The sequence below is a fragment of the Agelaius tricolor genome, unplaced genomic scaffold (assembly GCF_023055355.1).
Source record: "Agelaius tricolor isolate 1412-34295 unplaced genomic scaffold, bAgeTri1.0.p SCAF_2, whole genome shotgun sequence".
Taxonomy (NCBI): Eukaryota; Metazoa; Chordata; class Aves; order Passeriformes; family Icteridae; genus Agelaius; species Agelaius tricolor.
In genome coordinates this window covers 1,078,842-1,091,129 of record NW_027269262.1, presented here as the reverse complement: position 1 = coordinate 1,091,129, position 12,288 = coordinate 1,078,842, and the positions used below count along the sequence as shown (strand labels likewise).

Sequence of the window (12,288 nt, the reverse complement as noted above, 5' to 3'; positions counted from 1 at the left end):
TATTCTCCAGATTTCCTGCAAGGCCCTGTTCTGTGGCAGAGCACTACTGTCTCATCAGTGTACAACTGAATAGATTCTTCTCTGAGAAAAATCACTCTTTGTGCAAGGATGAGAGAGGGCTTCTGGGAACTCTAAGGAATTATTTGTAACAGTGCAATTGTATTACATAATGTAAGTGTACTGAGTGCTGTGGGAATCCACAACGTACATGGTGGCGTTCACATTATTTCATTTTCTGAAAAATGTCCAAGGCACACACATAGGACCCAATGACAGCATTATCATGATAAAAATTAAAATGAATGCAGTCAAAGAAGAAGCACCAAATTTGCTTTAAAATATGGAAGAAGTTAATTTCCATACAGGATTAAGATGAACCCAAAGTTACCTTACTTTATTAAGATAGTATGAAAATATGTTTGGTTGACCTTGGCTAGCCTGCAAGGCACTCACCAATCCCTCTATCACTTCCCTGCCTCAACAGGAGATGTGACAGAAGGCTTGTGGTTCAAGATAAGGGTAAGGATATGACTCAGTAATAACTGTCTTGGGCCAAACAGACTCAGTGCGGGTAAATTAATTTAATTTATTGCAAATCAAAAGTAGGACAATATGAAATAAAAACAAAATCTTAAAACACATTCCTCCCACTGGTCCTTACTTCAGCTTCACTCTTGACTTCTTTACTTCCTCCTCCTGAACAGTGGATGGAGAATAGGGGTTCAGGTCAGTTATTAATGCTTTCTCTCTTCCTCCTCATGCTCTTCCCCCAGCATAGGGTGCCTCCCATGGGAGACAGTCTTTCACAAAATTATACAACACAGATCCTTCCCGTGGGCTGCAGTTGTTCATTAACTGCTCCAGTGTGGGTCTTTTCCACAGGGTGCAGTCCTTCAGGAACAGACTGCTGCAGTGTGGGTTCCCAGATGGAGTCACAGGTCCTGCCAGAAAACCTGCTTCATCATGAGCTCCTCTTCATGGGGTCACAGGTGCTGTCAGAGGCCATCTCAAGGATGGGCTTTTTCTTCTTTGGTTCACAGGTTCCTTCAGGGAGCATCCACCTGCTTGGACATAGGATCCTCCACAGGCTGCACGGTGAATGTCTGCTCCGTAGGCTGCAGGGGCACAGCTGCCTTACCAGGGGCTGCACCACAGGCTGCAAGAGAATCTCTCCTCCAGTGCCTGGAGCACCTCCTCCTCTTCCTTCTTCCCCTCCAGACCTTAGGGTCTGAAGAGTTGTCTGTACCATTCTCTCACCCATTGGCTGCTGTTCTGCAACACTTTTTCCCCCTTGTTAAATACACTGTCACTGTGTGCTGCCACCAGTAGCTCAGCTTTGGCCAGCAGCGGGTCCGTCAGTGCCAGCTGGAGCTGACTCCTTCTGGCACAGGGGCAGCTTCTGGTATCTTCTCACAGAAGCCACCCCTGCAGCCTGCTTGCTACCAAAACCTTGGCATGTAACCCAAATATGGATAATCCAAAAATGGGCTTTTATGATTTTATACTTGAATTTTCTAAAACATAGTTTGGGAGGTGTAAAAGACAAGCATCTTGAATAACAAAGACCAGTTGAAAGAATGAAACAAAGGCTCCAACATTTTGTCTCATCTCTATCCTGGCCACTCGAGAGAGAGCTACTTGGTAGACTGTGAACTGAAGGGTGGAAAGGAGGACAGTGTGGATTAGGTTGGCATCACATATATGCCCTGAGGTATCACTGATTTATTTCTGTGACTCATTTGTCTTTGCCAAAACTTCATGATGCCACATTTTCAATAGCATTTCAATTGCCGCATATATAGTATGACTACAGGACCAGGAACTAAATTACTAAATTCCATTAAATTAAATTGCTAAATTAAATCTCTAAAATCTTCTCCATCTGAGAATATAGGGTCTTCAAAGTGTGACCAGAATTAAGTGTTGGTAGGTTATTTGATAAAAAGCTCATGTCCACACTTGGCGCAGAAGAACAATATCAAAGAGAGGAACCTTCATCTTTATGGGGAGCTCAGAAAAAAGATTCCTTGTCCCAATCTCAGGAGTGTCACAAAAGAGAACTGATGGTCATCATCCAGGTCTGAAACACACCAGATGAGTCTGGATAGGCCTTCCAGTCAAACTTAGGGGTTGAAGTCAGGGATACAATTGATGGCATTTGAGTTTTGCCTTTTTTTATTTTACATGTTGTCTGTATTCTTCACACATATATTTGTAACTATGCCACCTATTGTATTAGTACCTAACTTTCCCAGTGATTTTCCATGGCTTTTCCCTAAGCAGAAAGACAAAACAACTTCCAGAGCTCCAAGCCCTGAGGGGTACAAGGATCCATGCTATCTTGGTTCTTCCTGGGAACCAAGGGTCAGAACCACTCTTCCAGATATATTTCATGGACAAAGTACAATTAGTGCTGAAGGGGGGCTCCAGAGAAGGGGCTTGGCCTGAAGGGGGGGGGGGGGGGGGGAATTGCATCACCACTTGTCCTCCTAATTGGTGTTTTTTATCCATTATACTAACCTATAAAAATGTACTTACCCCTGGGAGAGGGTGGGTGGGCTTTTGTGGACATCTTTCCATAGATGCCTCTGAAGGCCTTCAAATAAATTTCCCCTTTTATAATACCTCCTTACTAAAATTATCTCGAGTTTCATTTCCAGGTTGGGCAAAAGGCAACACTATCTAGAGGGTATAACACACACTGTGGATGCAAAGGAATAGAATAGAATAGAATAGAATAGAATAGAATAGAATAGAATAGAAGTTCATCAAGTCCAACTGCCTGATTGTGACAGGGCTGATTCAAAGTTAAAGCTGTTTTTAGGGACATTTTCCAAATGCCTCACACACTGACAGCACAGGGCATCAGTAACCTCCACAGAAGACCTGTTCCAGGGAATGATCATCCTCTTGGTAAAGAAATGTTTCCAAGTATCAAGTCTGAACCTCCCCTGACTCCTAAGATTCAGGGAATCTTAGGATTACACAAGATATCTTTTGGCTGGTGTAGGGGACAAAACTAAAGACAGGAAGGGAGGGCTTATCTTGGCTTGGAGAAAATGGGTCATAGAGGGCTAGGAGGACAAAAGCAGTTGCCCATGTGTAAACAGGTTGCTGGGCAGTATGCTTGTCTGGCCATGACCCTCACCCAATGATCACCCGTTGTTCTGCATTCTTCCTAAATTCCATTTCTAGCTATTATCCTAAATAAGTGGACTCTGTTCTGTGTGGATGTGATTGTATGGATGTCTAAGAGTCAGCAACTGAAATCAGACAAGGGATTATAGGGCTTGCAAATCAGCAGAGTCATCAACTGAAGAGACTGGAGCGAGTAAAAACAAGCACCAATAACTCCACTGCAGATAAGGGATTATATGTGTCTGGTGCAAGCAATTGGACCAAGTGAGAGTGCAAATATCGAGCCAAACTAGGTGGAGAAGAGATTAAGAGGCTTGGGAAGGAAGTATGTCTCTAGAAGTGAGGCAATTGGAGAAGGTAACTTCCAAAGGGACCAAGAAGTCCAGGCCAACTGATAGAGAGGATGTAAAATCTGTAGGTCAGCTGAGAGACTGCATGTGTCTCTGTGTGTGTGTGTACATGTGTGGGAAGTAGCTGGGGACAACAGTGATCCAGGCTGGAAGGAGGGCCTGTCTAAGGAACTGGGTGGTATTTGCTCAGGAGAGATCAGCAGTGTGCATGTTTATGTGCTGCTGCATGCAAGGAAATCTGTACAGCAGCTGGAGTGGGACTGTGGGGTGTGGAGAATAGTGTGTCCAGATGCCAGTAACTGGGTGACCTGGGATCCACAGCCAGTTACTGGGTGGATGGCATGTCTAAGCCCAGCTACTGAGAGAACTGTGGTGCATGTGAGTGAGGAGGGCTGCACCAGCCCTTGGAGAGGTGCTCATTTGTGAAGGTACAGCAGCTGATCAGAGATCAGATGTCCAGCTTTCAGCAGATCATGGTGTGTGTCTGTGGGTGACGAGTGAAGAGCAACTACAGTGGGACTGCAAGTCTTAGGAGCTCGTATGTCCAGGGTACAACAGTGGGGCACATGGTGGATCCAGGGGTAGACTGAGTATCTAAGGTCAGCTACTGGAGGAATCCACATTATACATAGCATATATTTCCTGATAATACACTTTCATCCTGATTAGCCACAGGGCAGCAAGATGAGGCCATTGATGCTGTTCGTGCTTGTGTGAGTGCTGAGTGTTTCTGGCTGTATTGATCTGTGTAGCTGTCCATGGGTGTATGCACGCAGAAATGAGTTTGTATGTCTGTGCCTACCAAGAATGCGTTTAGTTTCACTACTGAATACCAATACAGGCTAGGGGATGAAGGGATTTTGAGCAGCCCTGGGGAGAAGGACTTGGAGGTTGATTTGCAGACATTGATTTTGCTCTTATGAGAGAACATAATTTCATTTGCCCTACACTACCACAAAACCTTCACTCATACTACAGCCAAACTCAACCCTAACATGAAGGGTCCTTTCAAGTCAATTTATGACATTCTCGGTCATTTCAATAATTGCCTTGAGTTACTGAAATCAGAGTTTATAAGCTAATTTTACAATAGTTTGTAAACTATTCTGTATCCTGAGGCAAGCATAGGTATATAACCAATCAAAAAATTAGCCATCGATATCTCCTGCATTTGAAAAATTGAGAATCCATTGCACATTAGCATTTTGCTGTCCTCCCTCAGAACTGTGGGTAGATTGTTTTAACTTCATTCCAGCACAGCAGAAATCAAGTTAAAATCCACCAAGGATGCTCTGCAGGGTCATTGGACTCTGGTTATAAATTCACAGATGAGGGTGCATAACGGCTGACTAGATTCCTGCTGACTCCTTGGACGGTGTCTGTGCTCCAGGGTTTCGGATGGGGTTGCTCTAGAGTAGGTTTGTGGCTGCGCCTCTCCGCTGTGAGGCCTCGGGCTGCTCCCAGGCGAGAGGCAAGCTGAGGGAAGGTGAGGCTTTTACTGAACGCCCGCTGCACCACACAGCCCAGTCTTTCACACGGTGTTCATTTACATCGACGATCCCAGCTCCAAGCACAGCCGAGCGGCCACCCAGAACCAAACCTGCCAGGGCGCGGCAGAACACAGAGGACATTGGCACCTCTGGGTGCATCAGCAGCGGGAGGCACAGGATGCGCGAACAGGGCGAGGCTCCGCCCGACGCAGCGCACCTGCCAGCGCGTTTCGGGGGACGGGGCAAACGGGGATAGCAGGAATAACGGGGAAAACGGAGCGGGCGGGAGCGCGGCCGCGCCAGCGGGCCATGTAAGGCAGCGCCGGCCGCGCAGTCCCTCAGCCGCCCCGCGAGGCCGGGCGCGGCCCCGGCCGGCCGGCGCGCGCCGCCTATGGGCGCTCGCGGCGGGCGGGCGGTGCCGCGCGCCCGCCAATGCCCGCGCGGGGGGGGCGGTGCTGCTGCAACGGCCGCGCCGGCTGCGGACACCCGCGGCTGCCGCCAAGCGCGCCGCACGGAGCCCGGCCAGCGCCGCCAGACCTGCAGCCCTCCGCAGCCGGCGGTGAGTGTGCGGGTGCCTCTCCTGGGCTGGCCGAGCACCGCTCCGCCGGGGGTGGGGGGGTGGGGTGCGTGTCGTGTGCCGTGCCCACTCCCTCTTTCCCATCGCGTCGCTAATCGATCGCAGCTCGGCTGCTGATAGCGCGAGGGAGGGGGCGGTGGAGGCACTGCCGGGGGTCTGGCGGCTCCGGTGCCTCCCTCCCGGTGCCAGCCCCCACCGGAGGGGCTCCCGAGCCCAACCCGGCGCGGCCGCCGCCGTCGTTATGTAACGCCCGCGGGGGGCTGCGGGCGGCGGCGCCGCGTCCCTCCTTGGGATTCACCTCCGTGCTGTCCCCGCGATTGTTCTGCGCTCCCCTCCAGGAACCGGGGACCAGGAGCTGGCGGGGAGCAGGGCTTGGCGAGGAAGTGCGCGCCTTTCCCTGCCATGGGGATGGGCTCCGCCAGCCGCATCCCCCGATCGCCATCGAGGAGGTACGCGCGGCCGCAGCCAGCATGGAACCCGGGCGGCTTCCCGGCTCCCGGCGGCAGCAGGTCCGTGGCTGGGCGATGCTGGAGGCTGGCTGCGGGCAGCCGGCGAGCCCCGCGCTGCGCCCGGGGGCGGCTCCAGGAGAAGCCGGGAAGGAGCCACCTTGCGCGCACACGCCAAATGCTCCGCAGTCAACAACAAAGCTTCGACCGACGGCGATGCTGCTGCTGCTTCATGAGCTCGTTTAGAAGCACCGGCCCCCTTTTATGGAGACCGATGCGGAGAGACTATTTGCCGTTTCTTTTCTTTCTTTATTTTTTTTTTTCCTTGAAATCCCCAAGTGGTAGCTGGAGGGGCTTCGTCTTCAAGAGTCGCTGCTGTATAGCGTCCTCCACAAAACCAGCATCAGGTGTGGGAGACCATTTAGCGCCTGCGGGGTAATGCCCGTAGGTATACAGCCATGTACTCAGGGGTGGAAAACGAGGACGAGACAAAATCCTGTGTTTTTATCTGTAAATTCGGCTAGCTTGTTTGAAAATAAATACAGCCTCTCATCTGCCAGATCACATTCGGTTGCAAATATTTCTCCAGTCCTGGGTAAAAGCTCTTGTACATTGGTGAAATTATTCCAAGGGGAAGTTGGATGTATGCTACAAGGTGCTGAATGCACATGTGAATAGCATCTTAAACACTGACAGCTTCGAATCATGTAGGAGATGCTGCTGACAACCCGTTTCCCTGTTAATGTTTTGCCGGCTCTACACAGGGCAGGTTTGGGAGGGGACGATTTTTTTTTTGGTTTTACAGAGGGTTGCATAACCCCTCATGTTTATTGAAGAAAAGAAAGAGGAGGAGCAAACCAAAGCTCCAGCTTGAAATGAAACACATGATGTGAGACTGTCTTTTACTGAGCCGTCCTGCTGTTTTCTCTGCTAGCATCATTAAATAGTATCCTTTAGGTAGGTTGGAAAGGGTTAGCATGACAGTAAAACATTAAGGTATGGATTTTTTTCCCCTCTAGTTTTTTAGGGTTAGCATGACAGTAAAACATTAAGGTATGGATTTTTTTCCCCTCTAGTTTTTTAGGGTTAGCATGATAGTAAAACATTAAGGTATGGGTTTTTTTCCCCTATACACTTTCATAGTCTTAGGCTTAAAATAGCATCACTGTTTATCGAACCTATACAACATTTTTTTAAAATAGCAATGGCCATTTTTTTAATCCTTTAGTGATGAGCCACTTCTTTATGTTTTTAGAGACCCCTATCCCAATTTGACCTTTCATCTCCCCAGTCCAAAGTAAAATGGTATTTTGAATGCCTTTGTACATTTCTGGGTCACAGTTATATGCTTTTAAATAGTGCATCATTTGTAACTGCTGAAGTGTATGTCCAGTATTAAATTATAGTACAGTGTAATGCTTAGACAGCATGCCATGCAAGGATCAAATTGCAGATAAAGTTCACATAGGAATCTCCTGCAATGCTTGCACTTGACCCTTGTAAATCTAAGAAAAGATATTTATAAATGGAAATATACATCCAGCAAGTAGTTCTTTCTGTGTCATATTTAATCTGTGGCTTGACTGTGGTGATAAAACATGCAGCTGTGATTGTAGTGGTTTTAATATTTGGCATTTTTATATTAACTTGGTATTTGGTAGTGGGATTGGTCTTTTTGGTAGAGCTATTTTTGCTTCTTGTATCTTGAGCTTAATTTGAAAAAATAAAACAAGGGTCTTTCAAGGAGTGAGGCAGTCAGTTATGTCAATTTATGTTAAGGTAAGTATTCTCATTATAGATAAAAGCAATTAATTGTACTCAATATATCTCATAGCACTTCAGAGAATAAGCCATGCGATGTTTAACCTTGATAACTTGCTTTCAGGTGATAAGCTAAAATACAAAATAAAATCAGATGTTTTTCTTGCTTTACACACTTTAATTATGTAAGTCTCCAGTGTGAGGATGTGACCATACTCACAAGCAGCTATCTCTCTCTATGTTTACATATTACTGTATATATTTCATATATTACAAGAACAGTCATTCTGTGGCATAGTCAGTCATTCAATGGTGTAATGTCCTTTTTTATTTGCACATGCGTAGTGATTGTAGGCTTGGATAAATGGAATGGATTCTCTTCAGCAAGCAGCAAAGTTTGTTTTTGTCTCCGCCCTGAAACCCATTTTTATGCTGTGCCTAACTGAAATTAAATGCAGGTATATAATTTCCACCTACTGTTTCTCTGCTGCACTGGCATGACTACTGTGGGCATAAGTACTTCTAGAAGTCTCTGCCAGTTAGTTGAAAGGAAATATTTTGCTTACTGTTTGTATTGCCATAGTGTGTGGAAGCTGTGGTCGGGGACCTTTACTAATGTGTTATGTCCAGTATAATGGAACAATAACTTGGGTATGGCCCCCTAAATATTCTGATCTAAAATAAAGAACATTTTCTTTCTAAAGAAAATAAAGAACTGTGAGTGGTGCAAAAGAGAAATCAAGCTGATGTTAAGAAGGATACATTGATATGTGTGTGCCTTATTCAGCTGTGTACTTTCTCATTCTCATGTAAGAGCAATGGGAATTGTAGAACTTAATGTAAGACTGCCACTGTTCTCTGAGGGTTATCCTTGGGACATGAGAATGGCTTGGGTTTGGGGGATTTTGAAATGCATCTAACTTGACTAAATGCTGAAAACTAAGGTAAACAATCTACATCAACCTAATATGAAACATTTTCTCTTCAGACCATCTAATTTTTACAGTTTTTTTTAAATCTATGGTAATATTTTAAAGTTTTGAAGTGGAGTTTTCATTTCAAATTCCAGTTGTACAGGAAAACAAATGTTTTTCCTGATTTCCCATTGTTTTCCCTTTTCCTGAGTGTTTTCTGTAAGCTGTTCTAGCTCTTTCTTCATCTCATCCCCCTCATGTGCCTAACCCCCCTCAGAAATACATAATAATAACTATACCTTCAGCCAGCTAAAAGACATTTCTGAGTGAATGCATCACTTTGCCCACCCCAAATTGCCCATACATGGAAGTATTGCAAGAATTTCCCATTCCATTGTAGGCTGTTTTTTGGGATACTTTGGAATAGTGATGAAAAGATCTGTACAGTGAAAGGATGTTACTGGTAAAATACCCTTATAAAAATATGGTCTTTAAGTACCCAGGGACTGTACATGTGTTACAGGACAAGTATGCATATCCTGCTCAGGTTTCAGGACACTCTTCCTGAGTGGGTGTTTATCTCAAGTGCTGACAGAGCAGAACAGACTGATTCTGTGCTACTCAGTTTTCTTGGCTCACAGTGGTATGTCCATCAAAACAGTTGGGAAGTTTTTCTTTGTTGTTAGTTGTTATATGTGGTGGGTGGGCAATTCACTTTGCTGCTGCTGCTAAGAGGGATTCTTAACTCTGTCAGGACTCTGAGGCAGCTGTGGAGAAGCTTAGGCTCTTACCCTTGCTAGTTGTCTTAAGGTTCCCTCTTTCTTTTCCTCCTGAAACTTCTCCTGCCTCATAGTGTCCTGCATTTGTGGTATGAGTTTACCTTGTCCTGGATGAAAACCCAAAAGGTGGCAACCAAGAGTTTACAGCTCAAAGGTTCAATGCATTATACAGCTTATGAAATGATAAAAATGAATCTGCAGTGTTACTGTTTAAAATAATCAAGTTAATTTTTGCTCAGTTTGGCTAATCTCAGGAATATGCATCTGTGTCAGTGTTCATATATTGGGAGCATTTGACAAAATGAGCACAAAGAAACTTGAAATTAAAAAAATCAACGAGATAACAGTTTTTGCTTGAGTCTCTGAGGGTTGCAGTCCTAGTTCAAATTCTTAAATGGATCAATGCTAAGAAAATTCTTGCAGTAGTAGTGAAAATGCTAAGATGTCTTGCTCACAATTTTTTTTCCATTGTTGATGACACTGTTTAATTTACAAACCTGTTTTGGGCTGTCTCTTCTGATTTGAGTATTGGAAGGAGTAGTACCCAAATATTTCATCTTAGAAGCATGTATAGATGTGAAAGAACTTACTGATTTAGCAAAGTATTTCCCTTCTTATTTTGGACCAGGCTGTGGGTGGTTGCAAAAAATCTGTACTTAATGGTTAGTTTATTTTTGTGGATTCAGACAAAAGTGAAGTAGCAGATTTTAAGAACATAAGGGATCTTTAGACAGTCTAACTTGATTCATGTATTGGTTATATTGAGTTAGTTATCCAAGAGCAATAACCTAGATTTGGTAAAAGTCTGTCTTTCAGAGATACGTGACTAAATAGATCTTCTGTATTAAAGGCAGTCTAATGTGTGGACATGAGGATCTGAAGTATTTGCAGCTGTTCTTGGGAGTTACCTTCAGTCCCTGATGTGGTTGATTGTCTCTTCATAAAGAAGTCATATTTCTAATTTGCACTGACGTAGCCTGAATTTTCAACTGTTGAGTTTTTTGATATCTTTGGTAGTAAAGAGCCATTTAGTAGGTGATTGAGTTTCTCTGCAGGGGTATTTGGATCTCTCAAGAATTCCACCAATGTAATTTGTAAAGTATCTTATGGTAAAACATCGTCTCATGATTTTGCATCTCTTGTATCATCTTCCTTTCTTTGATCAGAGGTGCTTTGTGACTACTAAATCTTACAGTGCTTTCCAGTCTTTGTTAGCTCAGTTTTTCTTAGATTTAATTCTGTCCCTGTCAATAGTTGATTCTCTAGATACTTTTACTTATGGGTGCTACTCTAAGTCCCCCATCTTAATGGAGTTTGAAGTGATCTTTCTGTACAATCTTTGATCCACTTTCATGGAGTGGATCTTCATTACTCATGGCTTTTCCAGAAATATTTTGTATGGGTTCTGTGGAAGTTCCAAGTAAAGTCTGGTCTGGGTGGGTGTGGTGGGAGGATACAATGTACAGTGTATGAAGAAGTGAGGCGAAGCAAGCTCTACAATTGTAGTGGAACCTGTATTCAGCTAATCCTAAAGTGATGACAGGCCTAGCATGTTATTTGGAGCTGTAAATTAATTGTATGACTACTGTGGAAAGCAGCTGTTGTCTTCCACTCTTTCCAGATCTGTGATTTGAAGTCTTTTTTTGATACATGCAAAATATGAAAAAATACCTCATCTAAACACTTGAGTCTCCTCTTTTGTTGTTCTTTAATTGGTGTCATTCAGTTTCTCCTGTGAAGGCAGTTCTAGACACTGGCTTGTATCCTTGCTTGTGTATGAAACTACAGAATGTTTGTGTCCAGATTAGTCATCTACCAGTGACAGCAGCCTGGCAGAGCTTAGGATGAGTACTTAGAAAGTTAAACTCTCAAATGGAGTAGTGGCATAATGAAAAAAAAGCATAATAAGAGTTTACCAGTACATGTCTATGTTGTGGATGCCTTATTTATGCTTTTACCTTCATAGTTAAAACCTTGTGTAAGTGACATGGTGGTTTTACAGGATATTGTGGAGCTAGTTAAGAGTTAGCTAGATAGAGAATTTTTGTCTACTTTTAAGTGTTGTCAGGTGAACATGTTTTTTGAAAGAAATAAGTTGCAATGGATCTGTTACTGATAAAGGTTTGTGTGTCTGTGTACAAATGCTTAGTTTATATAAAGAGGTGATATTTATGAAGTGGTCCTTTGAAATGAAGGAGTGTAATTTACTAAGAACTAAACTTAGTTTTGTATCTCAAGCAACATTGTAGAAGTAAGTAGCTGAATAGCAATAGTTTTTAGAAATACAACAGTAACAATAATTTATCAGCAGTCAAAATAACCTCTGTGCTCGAAAATATGTTTCTAAGTTAGATCCTTCAATGGCATATGTGATGGCATATGTTCACAGTCTGAAATACTGTTTTGCTGAGGAGAAACATTGGACAGGTTAAGTAGGTACCTTTTCTGTTACTCTGTGTGTGTCCTGCTGAAGGTCTAAATGTATCTGTATGATCTGGCCAGCCTTGCCCTTGTCCATAGTGCTAAATTCACATATATTGTTAAGAGAGCTTGAGGTTCAGCCATGCAGTTCCTCATAAAGCCTGCAAAAGGATTTAATTTTCTTTTGGTAAAGATGGGTTTAACTTTAGATAGAGTTGTTAGCTTTGCTTGTTTTGCAGTGGTCTCTGCTCATTTGCCTTCTATGTTGTATGCTAGGGAAAATGGGTGGCTGTCATTCACTTCAGCATCACATGTAGAGAAATATAACCAGAGCAGATCTCTGAAGAGAAATGCTTTAACTCTGGCTCCTGCAGGTAGCTGTGAAGGAAGCTTAAGGGAAGCTTTAAGAGCG

The 12,288-nt window shown here is 44.1% G+C and overlaps 1 protein-coding gene across 1 annotated transcript in view; it reads left to right on the top strand.

Moving 5' to 3' along the window:
- The first annotated feature begins 5,387 nt into the window (after positions 1–5,387).
- The window catches only part of TPPP (tubulin polymerization promoting protein), a 67,795-nt gene continuing 60,894 nt past the window's right edge, over positions 5,388–12,288 (top strand). Inside the window, exon 1 of the mRNA XM_071450171.1 lies at positions 5,388–5,537. The gene's annotated coding sequence lies outside the window, so the exon portion shown is untranslated. The remainder of the gene's footprint in view (positions 5,538–12,288) is intronic.